At 53.9% G+C, this 23,847-nt stretch overlaps 1 protein-coding gene across 2 annotated transcripts in view; it reads left to right on the top strand.

Annotated features, from left to right (window-relative positions):
* The window catches only part of LOC107523668 (merlin), a 263,651-nt gene that overhangs the window by 97,199 nt on the left and 142,605 nt on the right, over positions 1 to 23,847 (top strand). The gene's annotated exons all lie outside the window — the stretch shown is intronic.

Here is a 23,847-nt window from a genome sequence, read left to right as displayed (position 1 = left end):
CGGTCCGGCCTACCGCCCGATTCTATGCAGGCAAGGGAGAAGCAGGAGGAGGGACCTGGCGGGCCCGGCTACCAGTGCCTCGTTGGGTGGTCGCCTGACTCTGGGGGCCTGGGTCTGGGGGGCACCGCTCAGGCCTCCCCTTGGACCTCTCGCCACCCCCCTCTGTCCTACGAGGCTGACTGCAGGCTTGGTGCCTGTGCCCCCAGAAGACACGCATCTGTGTGCTGGGGGTGCACCCGGGCAAGTGCCCACATCACCAAGCACAAACACTCGGGTTCAGACCCCTGCTGTCCACCTATGCGGGGGAGCTTCAGCAGTGCTGCAGTGTGTCTTTCTCTTGCCCGCCAGCACCGCAGGGACATGCCCGCAGGAGACCGGGGCGGGCTGGTTCACCCACCTCCTTTTCGCTGTAGGAGATGTTTCGGATCTCGTTCCACAGGAAGGAGATCTTGGGGGTCAGCCTGTTGTCAGGGTCGTAGATGTGCAGGCCCAGTGCGTCCAGCCCGAGCAGCAGCTCCGTGCCCTTCTTGTTCTGCGGACACGAGAAACGACACCGTCAGCCGGCCGCTCACGTCCCCAAGGGCCCGGCACACACACGCGACTTCAGACGACAAGCACCAACAGGCCGGTCACCGCTGCCGTGTGAGCCGAGTGTGTGTGTGGGGCTGGGCCAGGGCCAGGCAAAACTATGTCAGCCGTGACAGTGTCCACGACAGAGTCCCTTCACTGGGTCACTGGCTGCCCACACCTGGCAGCGGAAGCTTCTCCCTACTCCAGGGTGGAGCGCAGGTGGCCTGCTGCCGACAACATGGAGGTGGAGCTGCCTGCTGAGGAGAGTGAGCATGCGCTCCAGGGACAGATGGACGCCTGCTTATGAAGAGGAAGAGATCACGAGTCAGGTGCTGGAGCAGCAGGTTCAGCGCAGTGTTGGCATGCTTCTAATTCTGCTTCTAAGACCCCTTCTGTTTCATTGGTTTAACCCCCCTGCTTAACACTGTATCCTATTTATATAACCACTGTTAACTAAGCACCGCCCTGCCTGCAGGACACTGGTTTCATCCCCACTGGTTCACCATCTCTTTTTGCTCCGCCCCCTCTCCTAGTCACACCCTGGTTTGCACCAGTCTCTCTTTTCGCTCCACCCTCTCTACGTCACATCCTGTTTCCACCCTATTTGGCCAGTATATATATAAGGACAGGATTGTGATTGGTTTTTAGCTTAGATGGCTTAGATTATGCTGCGTTCTACATGTATAAAGTGATACTGCTGCCCAACTCAGCCATGAGTCCCTGGTCGACTGTCTCCTTCCGCGAAGCTAGTCCAGCAGCGCAGGTGGCGGAAAGCACAAGGACCGGTGTAAGGATACTGGATGAGCCCCAGCTTCCCACCTGCAGGGGAGTCACTTCACAGGCGGTGAAGCAGGTCTGCAGGTGTCTGTCTTTCTCTCCTCCTGTCTCTCCCCTCCTCTCTCCATTTCTCTCTGTCCTATCCAACAACAATGATGTCAATAACAACAACTACTACAACAATTACAACAACAATAATAACTACAACAATAAAACAACAAGGCCAACAAAAGGGAATAAATAAGTATTAAAAAAAACAGAGAGGAAGAGATCCAGAAAGACAGAGACCCACAGCATGACCCGCCTATGTGATGCCAGGGATTGGGCTCGCGACCCTGTGCTTAAGATGCCAACACCCTGGCCACTGCGCCACCTCTCAGGCTGCCGGGAAGAATCCTTTTACTGCTTCTAGCGGCCAAAGGTCAGGCTGGAGTACAAAGGGATCCCTCTGCTGGTCTGCAAAGCTCTTCCAACTACTGCAACAACACAGCGGAGCTCTGCACTGCTGAAACCAATGGCACATTCTGGGAAATGAGATCCGGGTCATGGGGACTGGGAGGTGGTGCACCAGCTAGCACACACTGTACCAAGGATCCCGGTTCAAGTCCCCGGCTCCCCCCCTGCAAGGGGGTCGCCTCACAAGCGGTGAAGCAGTCTGCAGGTGTCTGTCTTTCTCTCCCCCTCTCTGTCTTCCCCTCCTCTCTCCATTTCTCTCTGTCCTAACAACGATGACATCAATATTAACAACAACAATAAAAAACAAGGGCAACAAAAGGTAATAAATAAATAAATAAACATTTTCTAAAAATCACACGTGTCAGAGGAGTTGGTTCCAACAAAACAACAACACTAAAGATAACATAAAACACAACCGGAGTCAGGGAGGCGGCACAGTGGGCAGAGCTGGCACCACTAGCCTGAGGCCCTGGACGTGGCCTCTAGCACCACAAACACCAGAGGGATGCTCTGACTTTCTGTTTCCTTTCTTTTTCTTTCTTTCTGTCATTCTTTTTTAATTTTAATTACTGATAGAGACAGAGAGAAATTGAGAGGGAGCAGAGAGAGGAAGAGAGAGAGATACCGGCAGACTTGCTTCACTACTTGTGAAGCTTTCTCTCTGCCGGTGGGGGCCAGGGGCTTGAAGCCGGGTCCTTGCGCACTGTAACATGAGCACTTAAGCAGGACCACCACTGCCTGGCCCGCCTCTGATTTGTTAAGTGAATATTGACGACGAAACCTAAAAGAAACAGAAAGTCAAACACACCTGGGACGGGGGAGGGGAGGGACTCTGCTTCTGCCTCCTACAGTGATTCTCCCAGTCCTTCTGAGAGTGTCAAGCACACATCATTTCCTTGGCTAACAGACAACCACCAGGTCCCTCAACACACGGGGCAGTGAACACTGCAGAGCCACTCACGCTACTCGCCGTGTCAGTCTGAGGGCTGGGGAACCGTCGCCCGGTAAGAAACGGATGTCTGACCACACGACTTTGGTGGTGGGTGCAGCGTGGAGCTGTACCCTGTAACCATCCAATCTTGTAACCCACTATTAATCACAGAAGAGGAGGAAAGAGAACTGACGCCTATGAATCATAACACTGGCTTACGGGGGCCGGGCGGTAGTGCACCAGGTTTAGCGCACGTAGTACAAAGTGCAAGCCCTGGTTCGAGCCCCCGGCTCCCCACCTGCATGGGGGGAAGGTGTCCACTTCATAGACAGTGCAGCAGGTCTGCAGGTGTCTGTCTTTCTCCCTCCATCTCTGTCTCCTCCCTACCCCCCTCAATTTTTCCCTGTCCTATCCAATAAAGTGTAAAAAAAAAAAAAGCCTCCGGGAGCAGTGGGTCGTTAGTGCTGGCACCGAGCCTCAGTGATAACACAGGAAAAACAACTTGCTTCCCAGAGTTCTCCACAGAAATGGGTCAAAAAAGGTCTGTGTTTAAGGAAACCAAACACTTAGCAGATACAAATGAATAAACTGTGGACGATAATCTACATTGTTATGGGAAACTTTTCTGGCGCTCACTAACTCAAGGAAACACTAACTTCTCTGTGTGTGCTTTATTTTATGGGAATTGGCCCATAAAAAAGCTGTATTTAGCAAACAAATTAAGTAGGAAGCTATCCTTGAATTTTTCAAATGTGTTTCGATTTTCCCAAATGTAACACAAAACTGAGAGGAGGCCCAGAAGGAAGGCCAAGTGTGGCCGTGTGCAGAGGTGGGGTGGGGGCTGCTCTGCTGGCCTCTGTGCCGTCCAGGAGGGGGCCCCGGGGAGAGAGGGGCAGAGCACCCCAGAGCAGGCACTACTAGGGGTCTGAGCAGGAAGCCAGTTACTCTGCTGGGGAGAACCCCAGCCCCAGCCCCCCAGCCAGCCAGGAACCCAGAAATGCAGCCCCGCGGGAGGACTCCTTACAGCTGCTCGCGGCCCCTCTCGCAGGGCCAGAAGTAATCAAGTGCTGCTCTCAGAGCTGCCCACAGGCTCCCACAGGCTCCCGGCCGGCCCTCTCTCGGGCTTCGGACGCCTGATTGCCCAGCGGCTAGTGGAAATCCAACAGAAAGGCCTGAGAGCCTTCCCCCTCCACCTTCCCGCCCGACGCACAGGCGCCACCCCAATTCAGGCTGCAGCCGAGGGCCCCACGCACCCGGATGGCAAAGTAGTTGACGCCGTACATCTCCAGGTCCTGCGCGATCTTCAGGTACTCCATCTCCGCCTCGTCCCTCCATCTGCGCCTCGTCCCTGGAGGGCAGGGAGAGACAGTGTCACCAGCGGCCGCAGGCCACCCGCGCCTGGGTCCATCACCCGCGGGTCCCTCACACGCACAGACAGGTACTTCCCCTCCCCAGGAAAACAAGAGCTCGGACCCACTACTTAGGCTTCTGGCTCCAACTGCACGCCCTGCCCTTGGCAAACAGTGCTGCCGTCGCCAGCGGGCACAGCAGGGCACGTGGTGTGTTATCTTGTCCCCGCAAGTGGGCCTGGAGGTCCGGACTGCCCTCAGGCGGCCGCTTCACCGAGCCGTGCCCTCTCCTCCCCGAGGACGCTGGGGGAGTGTGATGACTCCCTGCAAGTGGGTTGGCAGCACCTTCTCACTTGTGCTAGAGGCCAGGGCACCCTCCTGACAGTACCGCTGCGGGATGGCACTGGAGGTCAGGTCGAGAGCTGCCCGGACTAGAGAGGGCAGCCAGGACACCTGTTTCTTTCTTTTTAAAAAACATTTTATTTATTTACTAATGAGAAATATAGGAGGAGAGAAAGAACCAGACATGACTCTGGTACCTGTGCTGCTGGGGATTGAACTCACGACTTAGACTGAACTCATGCCTTAGAGTCTACTGCCTTAGCTACTGCGCCACTTCCCGGACCACCAGGACACCCACTTCTTTCTTTATTTCTTTCTTTCTTTCCTTCTTTCTTTCTTTCTTTCTTTCAAGTTTTCTTTTTGCATTTTTTTTTTAATTATTTGTTTTTGGATAGAGAAAGAAATTCAGAGAGAAGGGGGATATAGAGAGAAAGACAGACACCTGCAGACCTACTTCACCGCCTGTGAAGCAACTCCCCTGCAGGTGGGGAGCCAGGGGCTCGAACCGGGATCCTAATGGGCCCTTGTGCTTTGCACCACATGTGCTTAACCCACTGCACTACCACCCAACTCCCCGACACCCGTTTCTAAGGGCTGAATCAACTGTTAGTAAGGTCTTCAGGCAGTACGGCTTGCAAAGCACTCCCAGACAGGCATGTGGTGCTTTCCCTCAAGTCTGCCTAGGACTGAGACCTCTTCCCTCTTCCTGCAAGCTCAAAATGCTCTCAAATGAATTTTAAAACCCAAACAGGGGCCAGGAGGCAGCTCAGTAGGTAGAGCGCACACATTCGCAAACATGAGACCGTGGGTTGGAGCCTTGGGTCAGCGCTCGGTACAGCAGATGGCGGAGCAGTGCTGGGGTAGAGCTCCTCTGTCAGCCTCTTCCCCTTCTCAGAAATACAGAACATCTCCTCCTAGCTTTTTCATTAATAAATAAATAAAATAGTGGTCCGGGAGGTGGCGCAGTGGATAAAGTGTTGGATTCTCAACCAAGAGGTCCTGAGTTCGATCCCCAGCAGTACACATACCAGAGTGATGTCTGGTTCTTTCTCTCTCTGCCTATATTTCTCATGAATAAATAAATAAAATATTTTTTAAAAAATACAGACTAAACCTAGGTCAGTGTCTGGTCAAAGTGCCACCACGAGGTCTCCACACTCCATGCCTGCGGCTCCTAGGCTCTGGGCACGACCCCTGCACAGCCAGAAGCCAGGGCAGAGTAGCGTCTGGTTTAGCAAGTGCAAAAGCAAAGACAGACAGACAAACAAAACAGGCGTGGAGGTGCTGGAGACAGCCTGCCAGGCAGAGTGCACATTTCACTGAGCCTGAGGACCCAGCCCCCAGCACCACGCATGAGAGCAGGAGTGGCCTCCAGGGAAGTTCTACAAATGGTGGAAGGGTGCTGTGGTATCTTTTCTCTGTCCCTCTTTCTATCTCTCTGTGTGTGTGTGTGTCTGAGTGTGTGTGTAATTCAGGAATTTGAAAAAGAAATGTTAGCCAGTGGAACTACACATATGAGTCCTGGGGAGAGTGAGAGGGAGAGGCAGAGGGAGAGGGAGAGGGAGAGGCAGAGGCAGAGGGAGAGACAGAAGCAGAGGGAGAGGCAGAGGGAGATTCAGAGGGAGAAGCAGAGGAAGAAGCAGAGGGAGAGCTAGAGGGAGAGGGAGAGGCAGAGGCAGAGGCAGAGGGAGAGGCAGAGGGAGAGGCAGAGGGAGAGGGAGAGGGAGAGGCAGAGGCAGAGGGAGAGGCAGAGGCAGAGGCAGAAGGAGAGGGAGAGGCAGAGGCAGAAGGAGAGGGAGAGGCACAGGGAGAGGCAGAGGCAGAAGGAGAGGGAGAGGCAGAGGCAGAGGGAGAGGGAGAGGCAGAGGGAGAGGGAGAGGCAGAGGGAGAGGGAGAGGCAGAGGCAGAGGGAGAGGGATAGGGAGAGAGGGAGAGGGAGAGGGAGAGGGAGAGGGAGAGACAGAGGCAGAGGGAGAGGGAGAGGGGGAGGGGGAGAGGGAGAGGGAGAGGGAGAGAGGCAGATGCAGAGGGAGAGGGAAGGGTCCTCCTCACCTGGCGCAGCCCCGGTGCTCCGCATACCAGGCTGTGATCCTCTCCTCCCACATCTCCGGGGTCATCCGGTACAGATTGTCCACCTGCAGGAAACAGATCAAAATGAGAGGCCCACACGGAGGAGGCTCAGCACTGCGCACCATCTCCACAGCGACGCTCCCTGGAGACAAGGGCAGAGCTGTTTTAGATCCACACGCGGGAGACGTGACTGTCCAAGTGGGTACCGTTCCCTGTTTGGCCCCATCCCCAGGCCGGGTGCCCCCAGGGCCACCACCACAATGGTTATGCAAAGACTCTCGTGCCTAAGGATTCCAAGGTCTCAGGTTCAAATCCCCAAACCACCGTAAGTCAGAGCTAAGCAGTGCTCTGGGAAAAGAAAAAAACGTGGGGGTGGGGCTGGGCAATGGTGCCCCTGGTTTAAGTGCACAGAGCACAGAGCACGAGGACCCATGTGCGCAAGGAGCCAGGTTTGAGCCCCGGCTCCTCACCTGCAGGGGGGATTTTTCACAAGTAATGAAGCAAGTCTGCAGGCGTCTGTTTTTCTCTCTCCTCTCAATTTCTCTCTGTTCTATCCAGTAAAATAGAGAAAAAATGGCGCCCAGGAGCAGTGGGTTCGTAGTGCAGGCACTGAGCCCCAGTGATAACCTTGGAAACACACAAACAAAAAAAGGTCATCTGAGCTGCAGGGGCCATTTGGGGAGCTGCCCATGACCACAGGTGGCAGAAGCAGGCCGGGAGAGAGGGCCCAGCGGCAGGGGGGCTGCGGGGCGGGGCAGGGGCAGCACATCACACCCCACAGCAAGTGCCTCACAGGCCAGAGTGGTGCTGAACCCCTGGAGAAGTAAAGCACACACTGAAAAAGGGAAAAAGATGGAGCCAGGACACAGCTCACCTGGTAGAGCACACACTTTGCCACCTGTGAGGGTCTGGGTTCGAGCCCCCGGCCACCACATAGTCACACCTGTGTGGGGAAGCCTCCCAAGGGGTGAGGCAGTGCTGTGGTCTCTCTCCCCTTCTTGCAGTGTCTCACCCTCTTTGACTCTCTAGCTATCTAAAAACAAAACAAACCAAAAACAATCACAGAGTCCCCAGTGGTAACCCACGCAGCAAAACACACCACGGCAGGCCAAGGAGGGAAGCCCCCAGCTGGCCCTGCCCGCCCCTCCCCCCAAGGGCCCTGCTAGGGAATCTGGAGGTGACTGCCTCTGGCCCTGGCGACACCCCCTCCCTGGATCTCTGCTTCTTCCCGTGCTCAGCAGAGACCCATCCTCCTCACACAAGCTCAGAAGCAGAACTCTGAGCGTTGCGGCAGCCCTGCGCCTGCTGCCCTGCTTTCTCTAGACCACGTGGCCGCTGCCTCTCCCCAGAGAGGAAGCTGGGTCCCTTACCCTCTTGGGAAGCAGTTCTTCTTGGGCCAGAAATCCCCGCTTGTGCATAGAAGGGTCGTAGTCACCGTACTGCAAGGAGAAAGGGCGACTGAGACTCCAGGGCCTCTCAGCAGGCTCCATCTCATTGTCCCCCAGCTCCAGGGAGCCGTTCAATGGCAATGACAAGTCCAGATTCCAGCCTTGCCAGTTTGTTACCCTTGACTGGAAACACACTGCTGATGACATCTACTAATGGACCTGCATGGTCCTGGGAGGGATGGAGGCTGATGTGCTGATAAGAATGTGGCATTTGTGTAGAAATACGGTCTGGTTTCCAACCCGCAAAGAAACCACAACATTCGCTTTTGAAATGAAGCAGCAGAGAGCAACTGTGAAAGTTGGGATTAGCAGCGTGAGATAAGAGTCCTCCCCAGAAATGCTTTTAAGTGGCTGTGATTGGGACCAGGAAGCCAGAGGAAGGCAGCTGAGATGTCTGATACCTTTCACCCAGGGCTCTGGGAGAAATCTGATGGCAACACTGTCATTCTCATGGAACAAAGGAACCCAGAGGAGGCTAACTGGTTTTCCTGACACTGCAGAGAAGCGGGTGGGGGTGGTGATGCATCACTGGGGGGTGGGGGGAACACCCCCAACCTGAGTGTTTTACTGATTTAAGGAAGATAAAAGAATAACCCTTTCTGCTCTGCAAAATGTGAAGCTGGCGCCCACACCAGAGTGATGCAAAGGGGTGGGGAGGGAGGGAGTAAGGAAGGCAGAAAGGAAAGGGGAAATAGAGAAGGGAAAACAGGGAAGGAGGGAAAACAGGGAAGGGAGGGGAGGGGACAAGGTGGTGGTGCACTTGGTTGAGCACACACAGTGAGCTCAAGGACCCAGGTTTGAGCCCCTGGTCCCCACTTGCAGGAGGAAACTTCACAAGGGTGAAGCAGGGCTGCAAGTGTCTGTCTCTCTTCTCTATCTCCCTAGTCCCTGTCAATTTTTGATGGTCTCTATCCTAAATAACTAAAGGAAGGGAAGAGAGAGAGAAGGAAAGAAAGAGGAAGGAAAGGAAGAGAAGAGAGGGGACTCTAACAAGCAAGCAAACCTTAAGAGAGGGGAGAATGTAGTCTGTCTGTCTCGTGTTTTCCCTCTGGAGCCAAGCAAGACACAAAGCCGGCTGTTTTAGCGTAATCTTCTACAAAAACGTTCAGCCACCAAAATGGAAAAGCGAACTCCAAACAGCATCAAACAGAGTCACAGTGAGGCTCACCCAGGCCCCAAAGCGCCTCAAGGCCTCACTGGTTTCCAGATGGTTTGGGCCTGAAAGGACGGGTCCCCAGAGGCAGGCCAGCCTCCTCGTGAGTCTCCCCCCTGGCTGTATGTGGGTCCCGGGCGTTAACAGAACTCGTTTTTGAAATTCAACATTAAAAACGTGCCCCCCCAAAAAATAAAATAAAATAAAAACGTGCCCCAGTTTCCACAAGCCGGCCGGCTTCCTTCATTTACAAACCTTGGTCTCTCAGGCCCTGGAGGGGAGGTGTTCACGGTCCCCACTGGGGGGGGGGTGCCTCTGGGGGCGCCCGCTGGAGGAAGCTCCCCGCGCCCGGCTGGGAGCTCAGAAGTGGTGAGAGGGGCTAGCAGTCTGCCCAGCGTTGGAGCTGCAGGGAGGTCAGATGAACCCAGAAGCAGGCACGGCACACAACACTGTGCTCAGCTGCCCGATTTCAAGACCAGCTCCGGTCAGGCACCACTCCCAGGGTTTTGCTTGTTTGTTTGTTTGTTTTGCTTTCTGCCTCCAGGATTCTCATGCCAACACTACCAATCCACTGATGCTGGCGGCCATTTTTCCATTATATTGGATAGGACAGAGAGAAATAGAAGGGGGGGGGGGCTAGAGAGGGGGAAAAAAGAAAGACACCTGCAGACCTGCTTCACCGCTTGTGAAGTGATCCTCATGCAGGTGGAGAGCCAGGGGCTCGAACCGGGATCCTGTGTGGGTCCTTGCATTAGTCCTATGTGCACTTAACCTGGTGCACCACCGCCCAGCCCCCTCCCAGTGTTTTCCTATCAGTCAAAGCAGAGCATTACTCTGAGAGGGTCTGGGGTGTCTCTGCAGCGTCTGCGTCCCAGGGCCATCAGTAAGGGACCGTCTCTCACCTCAGCCTTCTCACTCAGAGAGAGCAGTGTGGCCAGCCCCTGCCCCAGGGGTGAGTAGTATAGTGGCCGTCGGTGTCTGTCTGCTGTGTCAGAGGCCTGTGCCAACCTCTCCATGGTGCTGCCCAGAGGCTGATATTGGGGGGGGGGTTTGAACCAAGTGGCGGCCACACTGTGAACCCCGATTCACATGGCAGCAAGATTCACAAGGGACAGAACCTCGAGGTGCCCTCAGCTCTGCTGGAAGACCTACCCACACTTGCTCACAGCAAGAAGGCCACCTAATGTGTGTCTGCTCCTAGATGTCGCATTTAAAAACAAATGGAGGGGGCACCGGGCAGTGGCACAGCGGGTTAAGCCCACATGGTGTGAAGTGCAAGGTTCAGCCAAAGGATCCCGGTTCGAGCCCCCGGCTCCCCACCTGCGGGGGAGTCGCTTCACAGGCAGAGAAGCAGGTCTGCAGGTGTCTGTGTTTCTCTCCCCCTCTGTCTTCCCCTCCTCTCTCCATTTCTCTCTGTCCTATCCAACAACTATAACAATACTACTAACAACAATGATAACAGCAATGATAAAAAGGGCAACAAAAGGGGGGAAATAGCCTCCAGCAGCAGTGGCTTCACAGTGCAGGCACCTGGAGACAAAAAAAAAAAAAAAAAGAAAAATCCAGCGCAGAAATGGGGGAGGGTCCTGGATTTATGGCACTGAGTGAATCTAGCAGAACGTCTCAGCCCTGTGGGGGAGGGGAGGAGGCGCATGTGCTGTGCTCCTTCACGTTCCGTTGCATCCCAATGATGGAACCTGGAGAAATTCACTGTGAAAGTAATGGAGCCCGGACTGCACCTGCACCGGCCTCTGATTTTATATTTGGCATTTGGGTTCCTGCATTGCACAGAGCTCCCAAGCTACAGGAACTTCAGGCCACAATACCCGATTCCAATTCAGGAAGGGACTTTGCCCGCTGAAGGACTCTGCAGCCCTGAGGTTAAGCAGTCTTCTCCAGGATAATAAACTTCCCACTGCCCGAATGCACGGGAATTCTCAGCCGAGGCTCTGAGGGGGACTTCCCGCATCGTGAAGATGAATCAAGGTGCGGAGAGGAGTCAGGCAGAACCCTCCAACACGCCATTCGCACACACCCAGCAGGACAACAGACTTAACCTCTAAACAAAATCCCATGCAGGCACCAGGACAAAGCGTGAAGGAACATGTGCAAAGATGGCTGGTGACGCCACTCGAAACACGAGAGGAAGGAGCCCAGGGCTGAGGCCAGAGGCATATGGAAGCCTTGGAAATCAGCCACAAGGCGGCAGTGCGGCGCGGGAGACGCCAGCTGCAAACTGTCGGATCCCGGTTCCCCACCTGCAGGGGAGTCGCTTCACAGGCGGTGAAACAGGTCTGCAGGTGTCTGTCTTTTCCCCTGTCTTCCCTTCCTCTCCATTTCTCTCTGTCCTGTCCGACAACAACGACATCAATGACAACAACAATAATAACTACAACAATAAAAATAAGGGCAACAATATGGAGTAAATGAATAAATATAAAAAAAGATTTATAAGAAAGAGAGAAGAAAGAAAGAAAGAAAGAAAGAAAGAAAGAAAGAAAGAAAGAAAGAAAGAAAGAGAGAGGAATCGAAGGGCCAGTGACTCTATGACAAGACGGTCGGCCCCAAAGGCATCCAGGAAATGAAAACTTAACAGAAGACAAGATACAGACATGTTCTGTTCTCTCATATTAGCAAAACCATTAAAAACTGACAGCACCGGTGAGGAGAGGAGGCTGCGACATTCTCACCACGTGCTCACAAGTTAAATCAGGACAGCACTTAGAAAGGGCATTTGGGGGAGTTGGCAGTAGCACAGCAGGTTAAGCGACCGTGGCGCAAAGCCCAAGGACCGGCGTGAGGATCCCGGTTCGAGCCCCCGGCTCCCCACCTGCAGAGGAGTCACTTCACAGGTAGTGAAGCAGTTCTGCAGGTGTCTGTCTTTCTCTCCTCTCTCCATTTCTCTCTGTCCTATCCAACAACGACTTCAATAACCACAACAATAATAACCAGAACAATAAAGCAACAATGACAACAAAAGGGAATAAATAAATAAATAAAAAGAGACATAGAGAGATGCTGCCCCAAAGCTTCACCACCTGTGAATCGACTCCCCTGCAGATGGAGAGCCTGGGGCTCGAACCAGGTCCTTATGCTGGTCCTTGTGCCACCTGCATTTAACACGCTGCGCTACTGCCCGGCCCCCCCTTTCTGCTATTGTATCAACAGTTTTTATATTCTGGGGATGACTGTTTTGAAGAGACACCTAGCATTGGGAGACAGGAAACAACAGCTGTACTGTAAACCACCGAGACTCCAGTGAAATGACACACAAGTTCTTCATGTTCAGGGACCGACGGGTCACCCCCCTGGTAGAAATGCGGCCGTGGGCTGCGCGGGCTCAAGAGGACACACAAAGGCACCCGGCGCACAGCACCGTTTCCATGTGGGTCAGAGTGGGCAGGCTGCTTCTCTGAGAAACCAGAGTGGAAAGTCACCCACGCAGCCCTGAACGTCAGCGAGCCACAGCTACAGACCCGTGTGGCTACGACCCAAAGCCAACGCGCACAGGAGAGAAGCCTTTCTGAAAGCATGTGCCAGGGGCAGGTGCAGCACAATGGGCTAAGCGCACACAGGTTGAGCACACAGACCGGCGTACGGATCACGGTCCGACCCCAGTTCCCCACCTGCGGGGGGGGGGGGTGAGTTTTGCCTCACAGATGGTGAAGCAGGTCTGCAGGTGTCTGTCTTTCTCTTCCCCTCTCTGTCTTCCCCTCCTCTGTCAATTTCCCTCTGTCCTATCCAGCAATAACAATAAAATAATAATAATAATAATGGGAGTCGGGTGGTAGCACAAGCGGTTAAGCTCAGGTGGCGCAAAGCTCAAGGACAGGTGTGAGGATCCCGGGTTGAGCCCCCGGCTCCCCACTTGCAGGGGAGTCGCCATACAGACAGTGAAGCAGGTCTGCAGGTGTCTGTCTTTCTCTCCCCGTCTCTCTGTCTTCCCCTCCTCTTTCCATTTCTCTCTGTCCTATCCAACAACAACAACAGCAATAACAACAATGATAAGGGCAACAAAAGGGGGGGAAAGAATTTATAACCCCCCCCCCAAGAGTGGTGAAACCCTGGCTTCTGGTGAGGACACGCTTTGAATCTGAAGCTCCATCTGCCTCAGAGTCTCAGATTCCATGGGCAGAGCCACTAAGCAAACTACGGATTGTTTTATTTTATTTTATTTTTTTAAATTTAGCCTTGGGGGTAGGGGTAGATAGCACAATGGTTATGCAAAAAGACTCCTGTGCCTGAGGCTCCAAAGACCCAAGTTCAATCCCTCTTACCACTATAAGACAGAGCTAAGCAGTGCACTGTAAAAAATAATAACAATATATAGAGAGAGAGCCTTGGGGGTTGGGCAGTAGCACAACGGGTCGGGTTAAGCACACATAAGTTAGAGTGGAAAGACCTGCTCAAGGATCCTGGTTTAGGCCCCAATCCCTACCTTCAGGGTAGTTTGCATCATAAACGGTGAAGTAGGTCTGCAGGTGTCTGTCTTTCTCTCTCCCTCTCTATCTCCCCTTCCTTCTCAATTTCTCTGTCCTAGGCAAAAAAAAAAAAAAATTCAAGTGTCAGCATAAGGATCCCAGTTCGAGCCCCCAGCTCCCCACCTGCAGGGGAGTCACTTCACAGGTGGTGAGGCAGGTCTGCAGGTGTCTGTCTTTCTCTCCCCTTCTCTGTCTTCCCCTCCTCTCTCCATTTCTGTCTGTCCTATCTGACAACGACAACATCAATAACAACAATAATTACAACAACAGTAAAACACAACAAGGGCAGGAAGTCGAGCGGCAGCACAGCAGGTTAAGCGTGCAGTTGGTGCCAAGCGCAAGGACCAACCTAAGGATCCCGGTTCAGTCTGCAGGTGTCTGTCTTTCTTTTCTTTTTTTTTTAATATTTATTTATTCCCTTTTGTTGCCCTTGTTGTTTTATTGTTGTAGTTACGGTGTTGTTATTGATGCTATTATTGTTGGCCCCACTAGGGAAAGAGAGACACAAGCTGGGAGTGTGGTTCCACCTGTCAACACCCATGTTCAGCAGGGAAGCAATGACAGAAGCCAGACCTTCCACCTTCTGCACCCCACAATGACCCTGGGTCCATGCTCCCAGAGGGATAAAGAATAGGAAACCTGTCAGGGGAGGGGATGGGATATGGAGTTCTGGTGGTGGGAACTGTGTGGAGTTGTACCCCACTTATTCTATGGTTTTGTCAATGTTTCCTTTTTATAAATAAAAAATTTTAAAAAACAACAACAATAATAACTACAACAATAAAACAGCAAGGGCAACAAAAGGGAATAAACAAATATTAAAAAAAGAAAAAGAAAGAAGCACTCAGCCTCCTCTCCCCACGGGTCCCTCTCCCTGAACACACGCCAGCAGGACAGCACTGTGAGACGGGCTTATAACGTGCCACCCTCTTCCAGAGCCATTTTTCAGAAGATGTCTGAAACACCACACTGCCAGTGTGCAGTCAGCAGGTGGCTGAGAAGGCCGCAAGCTGGCGGCGCCACGTGACCGGACCGAGAACCCAGGCCAGACTTGCGATTCCAACGTGGCTCAGCCTCCAGCCAGGAAATACTGTTCTTGTTAACGGAAGCATGTGACTAATACTTGTGTTTAGACTTTGAGGGGTTCGTTTCTTTCTGCTTCGGAATTGACGGAGTCTCTATCATCCGAACAGCTGAAAGGCTGGAATGAATGCACGTGCGCCATCGTGCTCCCTGTGTTAACGACCTCGGTCTGCCCTCTGCTCCGCACTTCTCAAAGTTCTGTTCTGCTTCAGAAAGGCTGTCGAGTAAGCTGACCAATGGTGATGAGAGAAAGCAGTGAGACCCACTACATGGGCCCAGACAGAGGCACTTGGTGGTGAGAGGCTGTGGGGACACACCACAGACACCAGGCAAGTCCGCAGGGAGGTCATGGAACGGTGGGGACTCCTTCCCGCCCCCTCTCTAGCTTATGGCCTCCATAAGTCCAGTCCAAAAAGTGAGCGACAACTTCATTTAAAAATTGTTAAGGGGAGTTGGGCGCTAACGCAGTAGATTAAACACATGTGGTGCAAGGCACAAGAACCTGCATAAGGATCCTGGTTCAAGCCCCCAGCTCCCCACCTGCAGGGGAGTCGCTTCACAGGCGGTGAAGCAGGTCTGCAGGTGTCTGTCTTTCTCTCCCACTCTCTGTCTTCCCCTCCTCTCTCCATTTCTCTTATGTCCTATCCAACAACAATGACAGCAGTGACAACAAGAATAATAACAGAAGGGCAACTAATGGGAAAAACTAGCCTCTAAGAGCAGTGGATTCATAGTGCAGGCACCAAGTCCCAGCAATAACCCTGGAGGCAAAAAAAAAAAAAATCATGCTATGACACTGTAAAACCGAAATAGTGCAGACGCCCAAGGTCTTGTTAGCACTGTGGCCGGAGGGACCGGCTGGTACTAGTTAACAGAAACCTGTGAGACACCCCGCGATCTCCAGATGAGACCTTCACGAAGCCTCCGGAGTGAGGCCCCGACCGGTGAGCAGTCAGAGCCCCTCTGTCCCCTGCACCAGTGACATTTTGACGCTGGCTCCTCTCGGCTGGTGAGAGATGGTGCCGAGAAGGAACTGGGAGCCGGGCCAGACGGCGCTCGGCTCTGCTGGAAGTGACAAAGACTGCAGGGCACTGCGGACTGAAAGGACGCGCCTTCCTGTTAGTGACAGTCTCAGTGCGGGCACAAGAGGGAACGTGTGTCGCAGCTGAACCCAGGCCTGCTTTTCTGCTGTCCCCATTACTCGCTCTTCGGGGCCGGGAGACAGCAGAGGCACACGCCGCGACCTCGGGGCTGTGAGTGTCGCCCTCGGCTGTGCTGGAGACCGCCCAGGTCGCTTGGGCAAAGTGCTCAGGGCACCCGCCACGCCTGCTGCTCACAGCCGACTAGCCGAGCCCTCCCGGGGCGGGTGGCACTCAGCAAACACCAGACAAGTCATCAGCCGATCAGACCGACCTGTCACCAAAACTGCCCCGGGCTTCCCCAAGAGCCTGCTGAGGAGGCACAAGTGTCTTGTTAATGTTTGTGACACCCCAGGGAAGTCACTTTGTGGCCACTGGGAAAAAGGGCCATGCTCCAAATCACAACCACAGCAAGGGTCTGAGTTCAGAGGCATCAAGGAGAAGGGGAGGGAGCAGAGGGACTGAGACAGGGTGGGGTACCGTGCCAGAGTGGCCACAGAGGTGGAGGGGGTCAAGCGGTGGCGCAGTGGGTTAAGCGCATGTGGTGCAAAATGCAAGGATAGGCACAAGGACAGGCTTAAAGATCCGGGTTCGAGCCCCCGGCTCCCCACCTGCAGGGGAGTCGCTTCACAGGTGGTGAAGCAGGTCTGCAGGTGTCTGTCTTTCTCTCCCCCTCTGTGTCTTCCCCTCCTCTCTCCATTTCTCTTTGTCCTATCCAACGATGACATCAATAACAACAACAATAATAACTACAACATGAAACATCAAGGGCAACAAAAGGGAATAAATAAATAAAATAAACATTTAAAAAATCTTATTTCCAATATTTAAAAAATAAAAAAAACAGAGGTGGCAAGAAATGAAAGTCACGGTTACTCTGCCCCCTACCCTCGATGTACAAGGCTCTCTCCAGAGACCTTTAGTGAGCAGAATAGCCCAGAGCTCCAAAGACCCTGCAGTGCCCCGCCATGAGGACAGCCGGAAGCCCACCGAGTTCGGAGGATGTGAGACATGCCAGAGCCGCACACGGCCAGGCAATGAGGGGCACCTAATTGAGAGCACAGATTACAGTGAGCAAGGACCTCAGTGTGAGCCCCCTTGCTCACAAGCAGGAGGAAAGCTTTGCGAGTGGTGACGCCGAGCTACAGGTGTCTCTACTTCTCACCCTCTCTGTCTGCTGCTACCCTCTTGATTTCTGGTTTTCTCTATCCAATAAATATAATAATCTTTTTTTAAAATAATATTTTAGTGAATTTTATTTATTTAATTATTTTCCCTTTTGCTGCCCTTGTTGTTTTATTATTGTAGTTATTATTATTGTTCCTGATGTCGTCATTGTTGGATAGGACAGAGAGAAATGGAGAGAGGAGGGGAAGACAGAGAGGGGGAGAGAAAGACAGACACCTGCAGACCTGCTTCACTGCCTGTGAGGCGACTCCCCTGCAGGTGGGGAGCCGAGGGCTTGAACCGGGATCCTTATGCTGGTCCTTGTGCTTTGTGCCACCTGCATTTAGCCTGCTGCACCAACACCCAGCCCCCCCAAAGTTTTTTTTTAATTAAAAATAAAGACAAAAAATCTAAATCATCACAGGGCCATGTTCCCCCAGCCTACCCAGGCCTGGATGCGTTCCCCCAGCCTACCCAGGCCTGGACGTGTTCCCCCAACGTACCCAGGCCGGGAAGTGTTCCTCAGCCTACCCAGGCCGGGACGTGTTCCCCCAACATACCCAGGATGGGACGTGTTCCTCAGCCTACCCAGGCTGGGATGTGTTCCCCCAACATACCCAGGCCGGGACGTGTTCCTCAGCCTACCCAGGCCGGGACGTGTTCCTCAGCCTACCTAGGCCGGGACGTGTTCCCCCAACATACCCAGCCTACCTGGGCCTGCACGGCATAAGAAGCCAGGAGCACGGACACGTCAGGAGGGCAGTAGATCTTTTCCTCCAGGATTTGCTTCTTCACCTGCAAGGGGCAACAAGGGAGCGGTGGCACGGTGTGCAGGGCCACAGACACAGCCAGGCCTGAGGGATGGCACACAGAATGGTTTACATTCTCCTGTCAAAGTAAGCTGACAAGTCAGACGGCCACACACACAACCCCTGTCTTCTGTCCATGCACAGAAGCTGCAGAAGAGACGCAGTCGCCCTGAAGACAGAATGTGGTGTGCTGTCGGGGCTGAGCAGAGCAGCACCCAGGGGACCGCAGGCAGCCTCGCTGAGCACACAGCTCCAGGGGAAACAGTCTGCTTTTTTTTTCCCTCCAGGGTTATTGCTGGGGCTCGGTGCCCGCACCACGAACCCACTGCTCCTGGAGGCTATTTTTCCCATTTTCTTCCCCTGTTGTTGTTTTGTTATGTTGTTATTGCACAGGACAGAGAGAAATGGAGAGAGATGGGGAAGACAGAGAGGGGGAGAGAAAGACAGACACCTGCAGACCTGCTTCACCCCCTGTGAAGCAACCCCCCTGCAGGTGGGGAGCCAGGGGCTCGAACCAGGATCCTCACGGCTGTTATTGCCCTCTTACTGTGCATTTAACTCACAGTGCTACCACCGCCCCCCCCCCCCAGAGTCTGCTTTTAAGTCTTAACACAAGACAAGTGTCGCAGTGTTACTGAGATAAGACTGTTCAGTGAGTGCATGGGAGGACCAAGGGTGACCGTCAGGGCTGTCCTGCAGCCGTGCCTGGGAGGGTCTCTGGACAGCGGCAGTGAGAGCTGTACCTGCAGAAAGAGCAGGTGCTGCGTGACCTCCTGCACCAGCTCCTCCTCCGCGTTCTCCGGGTAAAACTTGGCCAGGAAGTGGAAGGTGACCGGCTCTTCCTTGGAGACGTCATGATCCAGCACCTGCGGGGTCCAGAGCAAAAAAAAAAAGCGGGTCACGCCGGCCCCCGAGGGCGTGAGCCTTCAGGCTGGGACATCTATCCTCAGAGAAGTCCCCTTCCACGTGCTTCTGCACCAGCGAAGTCAGCAGCCCCAAGGGAGAGCGGAGCCAAGAGGGTGACGGCTATCATTAAGCCGGCGGTCTCCAGGCCACAGAGACTGTTAGGGCCTCCCTCACACGCCGAGCCTCTGCTCTGTGTCCGTTCCTCAATGTGTGGAATCTTCCTTGGCCCTCTGTCTCTGCAGCGACCTGTGCCCGTCACAGGAGCCCTCTGTTCCCAAACAGGCTGGAGGGGCCCACAGAGCACACACGTCCGCCTGCCAGCCGCTCTGCCCACCACCCGGAAGCTTGAGCCATCTGCCGGGCGCGGCGGTTTCCACGCCCGGACACCAACACGCCGTGGGGCGGGCTACGGGGCTCCATCACCAAATGATGATTCATGGCTCCGGGGGCCTCCCACTAACACCCATGTGGCCAACGCTCAGTTATGACCGAAATGGACTTTGTTGAGGGGCCGGAAGGAAGCTCAGTGGTGGGGCACTGTCTGTCCCCACGGGAAGCTCTGATTCAGTCCTGACAGCACATGGGAGAGGCACGGGGCCAGGGGAAAACCCAAGGATGCTGGAGGGGTCTGCAGTGTTTCTCCTCTTTCCTCTCTCTCAATAAAGAATGAAAAAATGGCCCAGACAGCATAGTGGTTATGGCAGACAAACTTTCACGCCTGAGGTTACACAGCCCCAGGTTCAAGCCCAGCCCACCCCAGTCTATGCTCCACGTAAGCCACAGCTGAGCAGTGAGCTCTGGTTTGTTGCTCTGTATCTTTCTCAAAACTAAATAAAACAATTTTTAAGAAAAGCAAGGAAGAAAGGAAAACTTGGCCCCAATATATACTCCATGGAATACCACTCTGCAAACAAAGAAGACGATAGTGTGTCCTTTGGGACAGAATAGATGGAGCTGGAGGTGATGGTGCTTAGTGAAATAAGTAAAGAGATGAGGGACACCCAGAGGGCGGGGGGAGACAGCACAGTGGTTATGCAAACTGACTCTCGTGCCTGAGGCTCCAAAGTCCCAGGTTCAATCCCCTGCACTACCATAAACCAGAGATGAGCAGTGCTCTGGTTAAAAAATAATAAAAATAAAATAAAATAAATATATATGGAAGAAACCCAGAAGCAAGCAAACTGTTCCCTTTTTTAAAAAATTAATTAATCAATTTCCTTTTGTTGTCCTTGTTGTTTTATTCTTGTAGTTATTACTGATGTCGTCGTTGGATAGGACAGAGAGAAATGGAGAGAGGAGGGAAAGACAGAGAGGGGGAAGAGAAAGACAGACACCTGCAGACCTGCTTCACCGCTTGTGAAGCGACTCCCCTGCAGGTGGGGAGCCGGGGCTCGAACCAGGATCCTTCCGCCGGCCCTTGCGCTTTACACCACCTGCGCTTAACCCGCTGAGCTACAGCCCGACTCCCGCTAGTACATTTCTTGAGCAGGGCAGAGCTGGGAGCCTGATGTGCATCAAGACGCCCGCCCTGTGAGGAGCACACGGCTAAGCAGCCCAGCCCCAGCCCCAGCCCCCGCTCACCTTCTTGTCCATCTTGAGCCAGGCCACGGTGTCCTTGATGGTGTACTGCAGCCCGAAGAACCAGGTCTCCCGGAGCCCCAGCGTGCAGCACACCAGGTCGAACAGGTCCTTGCCTTTCCACTTCATCTGCAACGACAGCCACGGTGCACGTGGTGAGGTGGTGCCCGCCGCCCACCGGGCAGACCGCCAACCCGGCCCCGCATCCCGTGGCGTGGGGTGACACCAAGGTGGCTGCTGAGCACTGACTTCCTGGGTGACTGTGACGCCTCCCACACACAGCCAGGAGTGGGAAGGTGCTGATTAGAGCTTAATGGCTCAGTCACGGCAAAGCACACACGACCCCTCCCTTGGACAGCTCCTCCACACCTTAATACCCCAGAGCTGCTCATTTCAGGAGTCGGGTAAATAAGCAGCCTCATAGCCTGCTGGGGACACTTGTTCCCTGGAAATCTGGCTGCTGGCTTTAAAAGCCATGACTTTGGGCTAGGGGTGGGGGATTGGGCGGGGGCGGTGCACCTGGTTGAGCGCACATATTACCGTGTGCGAGGACACAGGTTCAAGCCCCCAGTCCCTACCTGCAAGGGGGGAAGCTAGCAAGTGGTGAAGCAGGGCTGCAGGTCTCTCTGTCTCTCTCTACCTCTCCCTTCCCTCTTGATTTCTGGCTCTCTATCAGGTAAAGATGATAAAAAAATTTTTTTAAAAGACTGGCTTCACAAGAGGTTTATTTGGAAAAAGAAAAAGGAAGGAAGGAAAGAAGGAAGGAAGGAAGGAAGGAAGGAAGCCCAATATGAACATGGACCATAGTGGCAGATCATACAGGGCCGTGGAGATAGCTCACTGCAGGAGGCACAGGCCCGATGTGCAGGTTCGAGCTGCCCCACCGCGCGCACACACACACACACACACACACACACCTGTCTGGGGAAGTTCCAGCACTGTGACATCTCTCTATCGAAATGAAATTAAACAAGCACGAGGCCTTAGCTCTGCGAAGAAATCGTCTCACAGGAGGTGGGGGGAGACTTAGAGGCTGTGCACGGGACTTGCCTGCCCGGGGCCCGTTTGACTGACACCACATATGCCAGAGGTGATCGTTCCTCTCTCATAAAATAACAAAATCAACCACTCATCACAGGGGGAATAAAAACCCAGCTGTAACTATGTAAACAGACGCTACCTGTCGGGTTCCTCGGTGGAACGAGCCAGCCCGGCTCCCACTTCTCCGTCTGGCCCGCTGGCCACCAGGAGACAGGTGGAGGTTGGGGAATCGCCGGCCGGCGGAGGCAGGGGCGAGTTCGCTGAGGGGTCTCCCAGTGTACTGTGGCGGCAGACGCTACAACAGACCTCCTTAGGGTCTCGGGACCATGGCGGAGGACGAGACCTTTTATTGTCGCGGTTACAAGTTTATAAAGGGGCAGCTGTGCAGGGGAGTAGCCAAGCTGGCCAATGAGACCGACACCTCCTTGTAAGGGAAAAGAGAGCCGGGCAGTGAGAAGGTGTGATGGTGTGATGGTGAGGCAGGAACGGGGAACAGAAATGTAAGGAAGGCAAAGCCCACCGGAGGGAGGAGGGTGGGTGCTGCGGCGAGGCCGACAGGAGGGCTGCAATTCCCCCGCGTACTCGGGCCACATCTCGCTCGACCCCAAGGCTGGCACGCCAAGGGGAGTCTGACAGACGAGCTTCGGGGGGTCAGCCATCCGTGCTCAGACACGCATCAGACCCACAGCTAACCGCTGGCTGAGGCACTGCAACATCCACGGATACCGAGCCGCTTCACACGCCAGCTATAACAGAGCGAGGCTTCTCTCCTCTCTGGCTCGGGAAATAAACACGAAAAAATTGACACTTGTCTTTCTTTAAAGCAACGAGAGGAATCGCAACCGATGTCATAAATCACGGAGAAAGAGCCCGCGAGGGGCGGTGAGCAGGTCACGCGCACAGGTGCGGGGAGGAGGAAGGCCGCCCCAGACGCTCGGCGTGGAAACCAACCGGGGCAGAGGTGACCGTCCTGCCGTGAGCCTGCTTCCCGGCGAGGCGGCTCGTTGCTGGAAGAGGAAGGCTGCGCTCGGTCCCGGGTCCCCCTGGCCAGACCCCGCCGTGTCCCGGCTGAAGGGCAGGAGGGAGCAGCCCCCGTCCCCTCGCCCGGCTGCTCTCCTGCTTGTGTGGGACACTGGCCGGCACGCCTTCCATTTTTACCACATGTGAATGAGCAGTGGGGGTTCCAGTCCCCGGCTCCCCACCTACAGGGGAGTCGCTTCACAGGTATCCAACAACAACAACAATAATAACTACAACAATGAAACAAGAAGAGCAACAAAATGGAATAAATAAATATTTAAAATAGTAAGTGTAATAAATCATTTTTTTTTGCCTCCAGGGTTATTGCTGAGGCTTGGTGCCTGCACTATGAACCCACTGCTCCAGGTGGCCGTTTTTCCTATTTTATTGGATAGTACAGAGAGAAATGGAGAAAGGAGGGGAAGACAGAGAGGGGGAGAGAAAGACAGACACCTGCACACCTGCTTTACCACCTGTGAAGTGACTCCCCTGCAGGTGGGGAGCTGGGGGCTCGAGCCGGGATCCTTACGCTGGTCCTTGTGCTTTGTGCCACCTGTGCTTAACCTGCTGCGCTACCACCCAGCCCCTGTGATAAATCATTTTTAAAAAGTTAAATGATCCTCCTCTTAACGTTTGTGGTCACACTTGCTTACAGTCACAAAGCATTTTTTAAATTTCTAGTGGGGTCTGATTCCTACAAGCAGACTTTCAATGATGAAATGTTATTTTGAAAAACTATCAGCTTCAGAACGCTGATCACCCTCCTGTCTGTGCTTTAAGCCGGCACATGACGCATGAATTATAATGACTGCCTCGCACAAGGCAATGCAGCACTAAAGCACAGCTCCGACTTGAAGTCAAACACCCCAGGGCCTAGAGCGTCAAGACAAGGCGTCCCCCAGGTTGGGGCTGGGGCTGGGGGCCCTGGTCTTTGTCTGTCTGACAGGAGCTCAGAGCTGCTAAGGAGAAGCCTCGAGGGTAAGGAGCACCCCCAGACGTGGGAGTTAAACTCTCAGTCATGACATCCTACCAGTGCAGAATCTCTCTGTGGACTGCAAAGGAGCAGGGCCCGTCCGTGGAGGCGCACAGCCTACAGAAGGGGAATTCCCACTCCAGTGCAGCCTGACCTACTTAGGGCTTGGGCTGGATTAGCCCGGCCTCCGAGAATCCCAGAACTCCAGGTGAGGTGGGTAGCCACTGTGCACACTCTAGGACAGATAAAGAAACCGAGTCGCGGCTTCCTGGGCAGCCCGCTGGGAGACATCCTCTCCCTGCAGATCTGGGTGAGCAGCTCTGTGTCCTCGGCGCCTCTCTGGGAGTTGGTCTCGCTCTCCCGACTCCTCTGGAAGCCCGTCCTCCAGAGCAGACCCCACTGCTTCCAAACCCATCTCAGCACTGAGAGCCTGACATCAATAACAATCACTATAATAATAAAACAACAAAGGCAACAAAGGAGAATAAACATTAAAAAAAAAAAAGGATCCGGGTTCAAGCTCCCCGGCTCCCCACCTGCAGGGGGTCACTTCA

This window comes from Erinaceus europaeus, chromosome 6 (genome assembly GCF_950295315.1).
Source record: "Erinaceus europaeus chromosome 6, mEriEur2.1, whole genome shotgun sequence".
Taxonomy (NCBI): domain Eukaryota; kingdom Metazoa; phylum Chordata; class Mammalia; order Eulipotyphla; family Erinaceidae; genus Erinaceus; species Erinaceus europaeus.
Note: the sequence above shows the minus strand (reverse complement) of the source record. Positions and strands in the feature narration are given on the sequence as shown.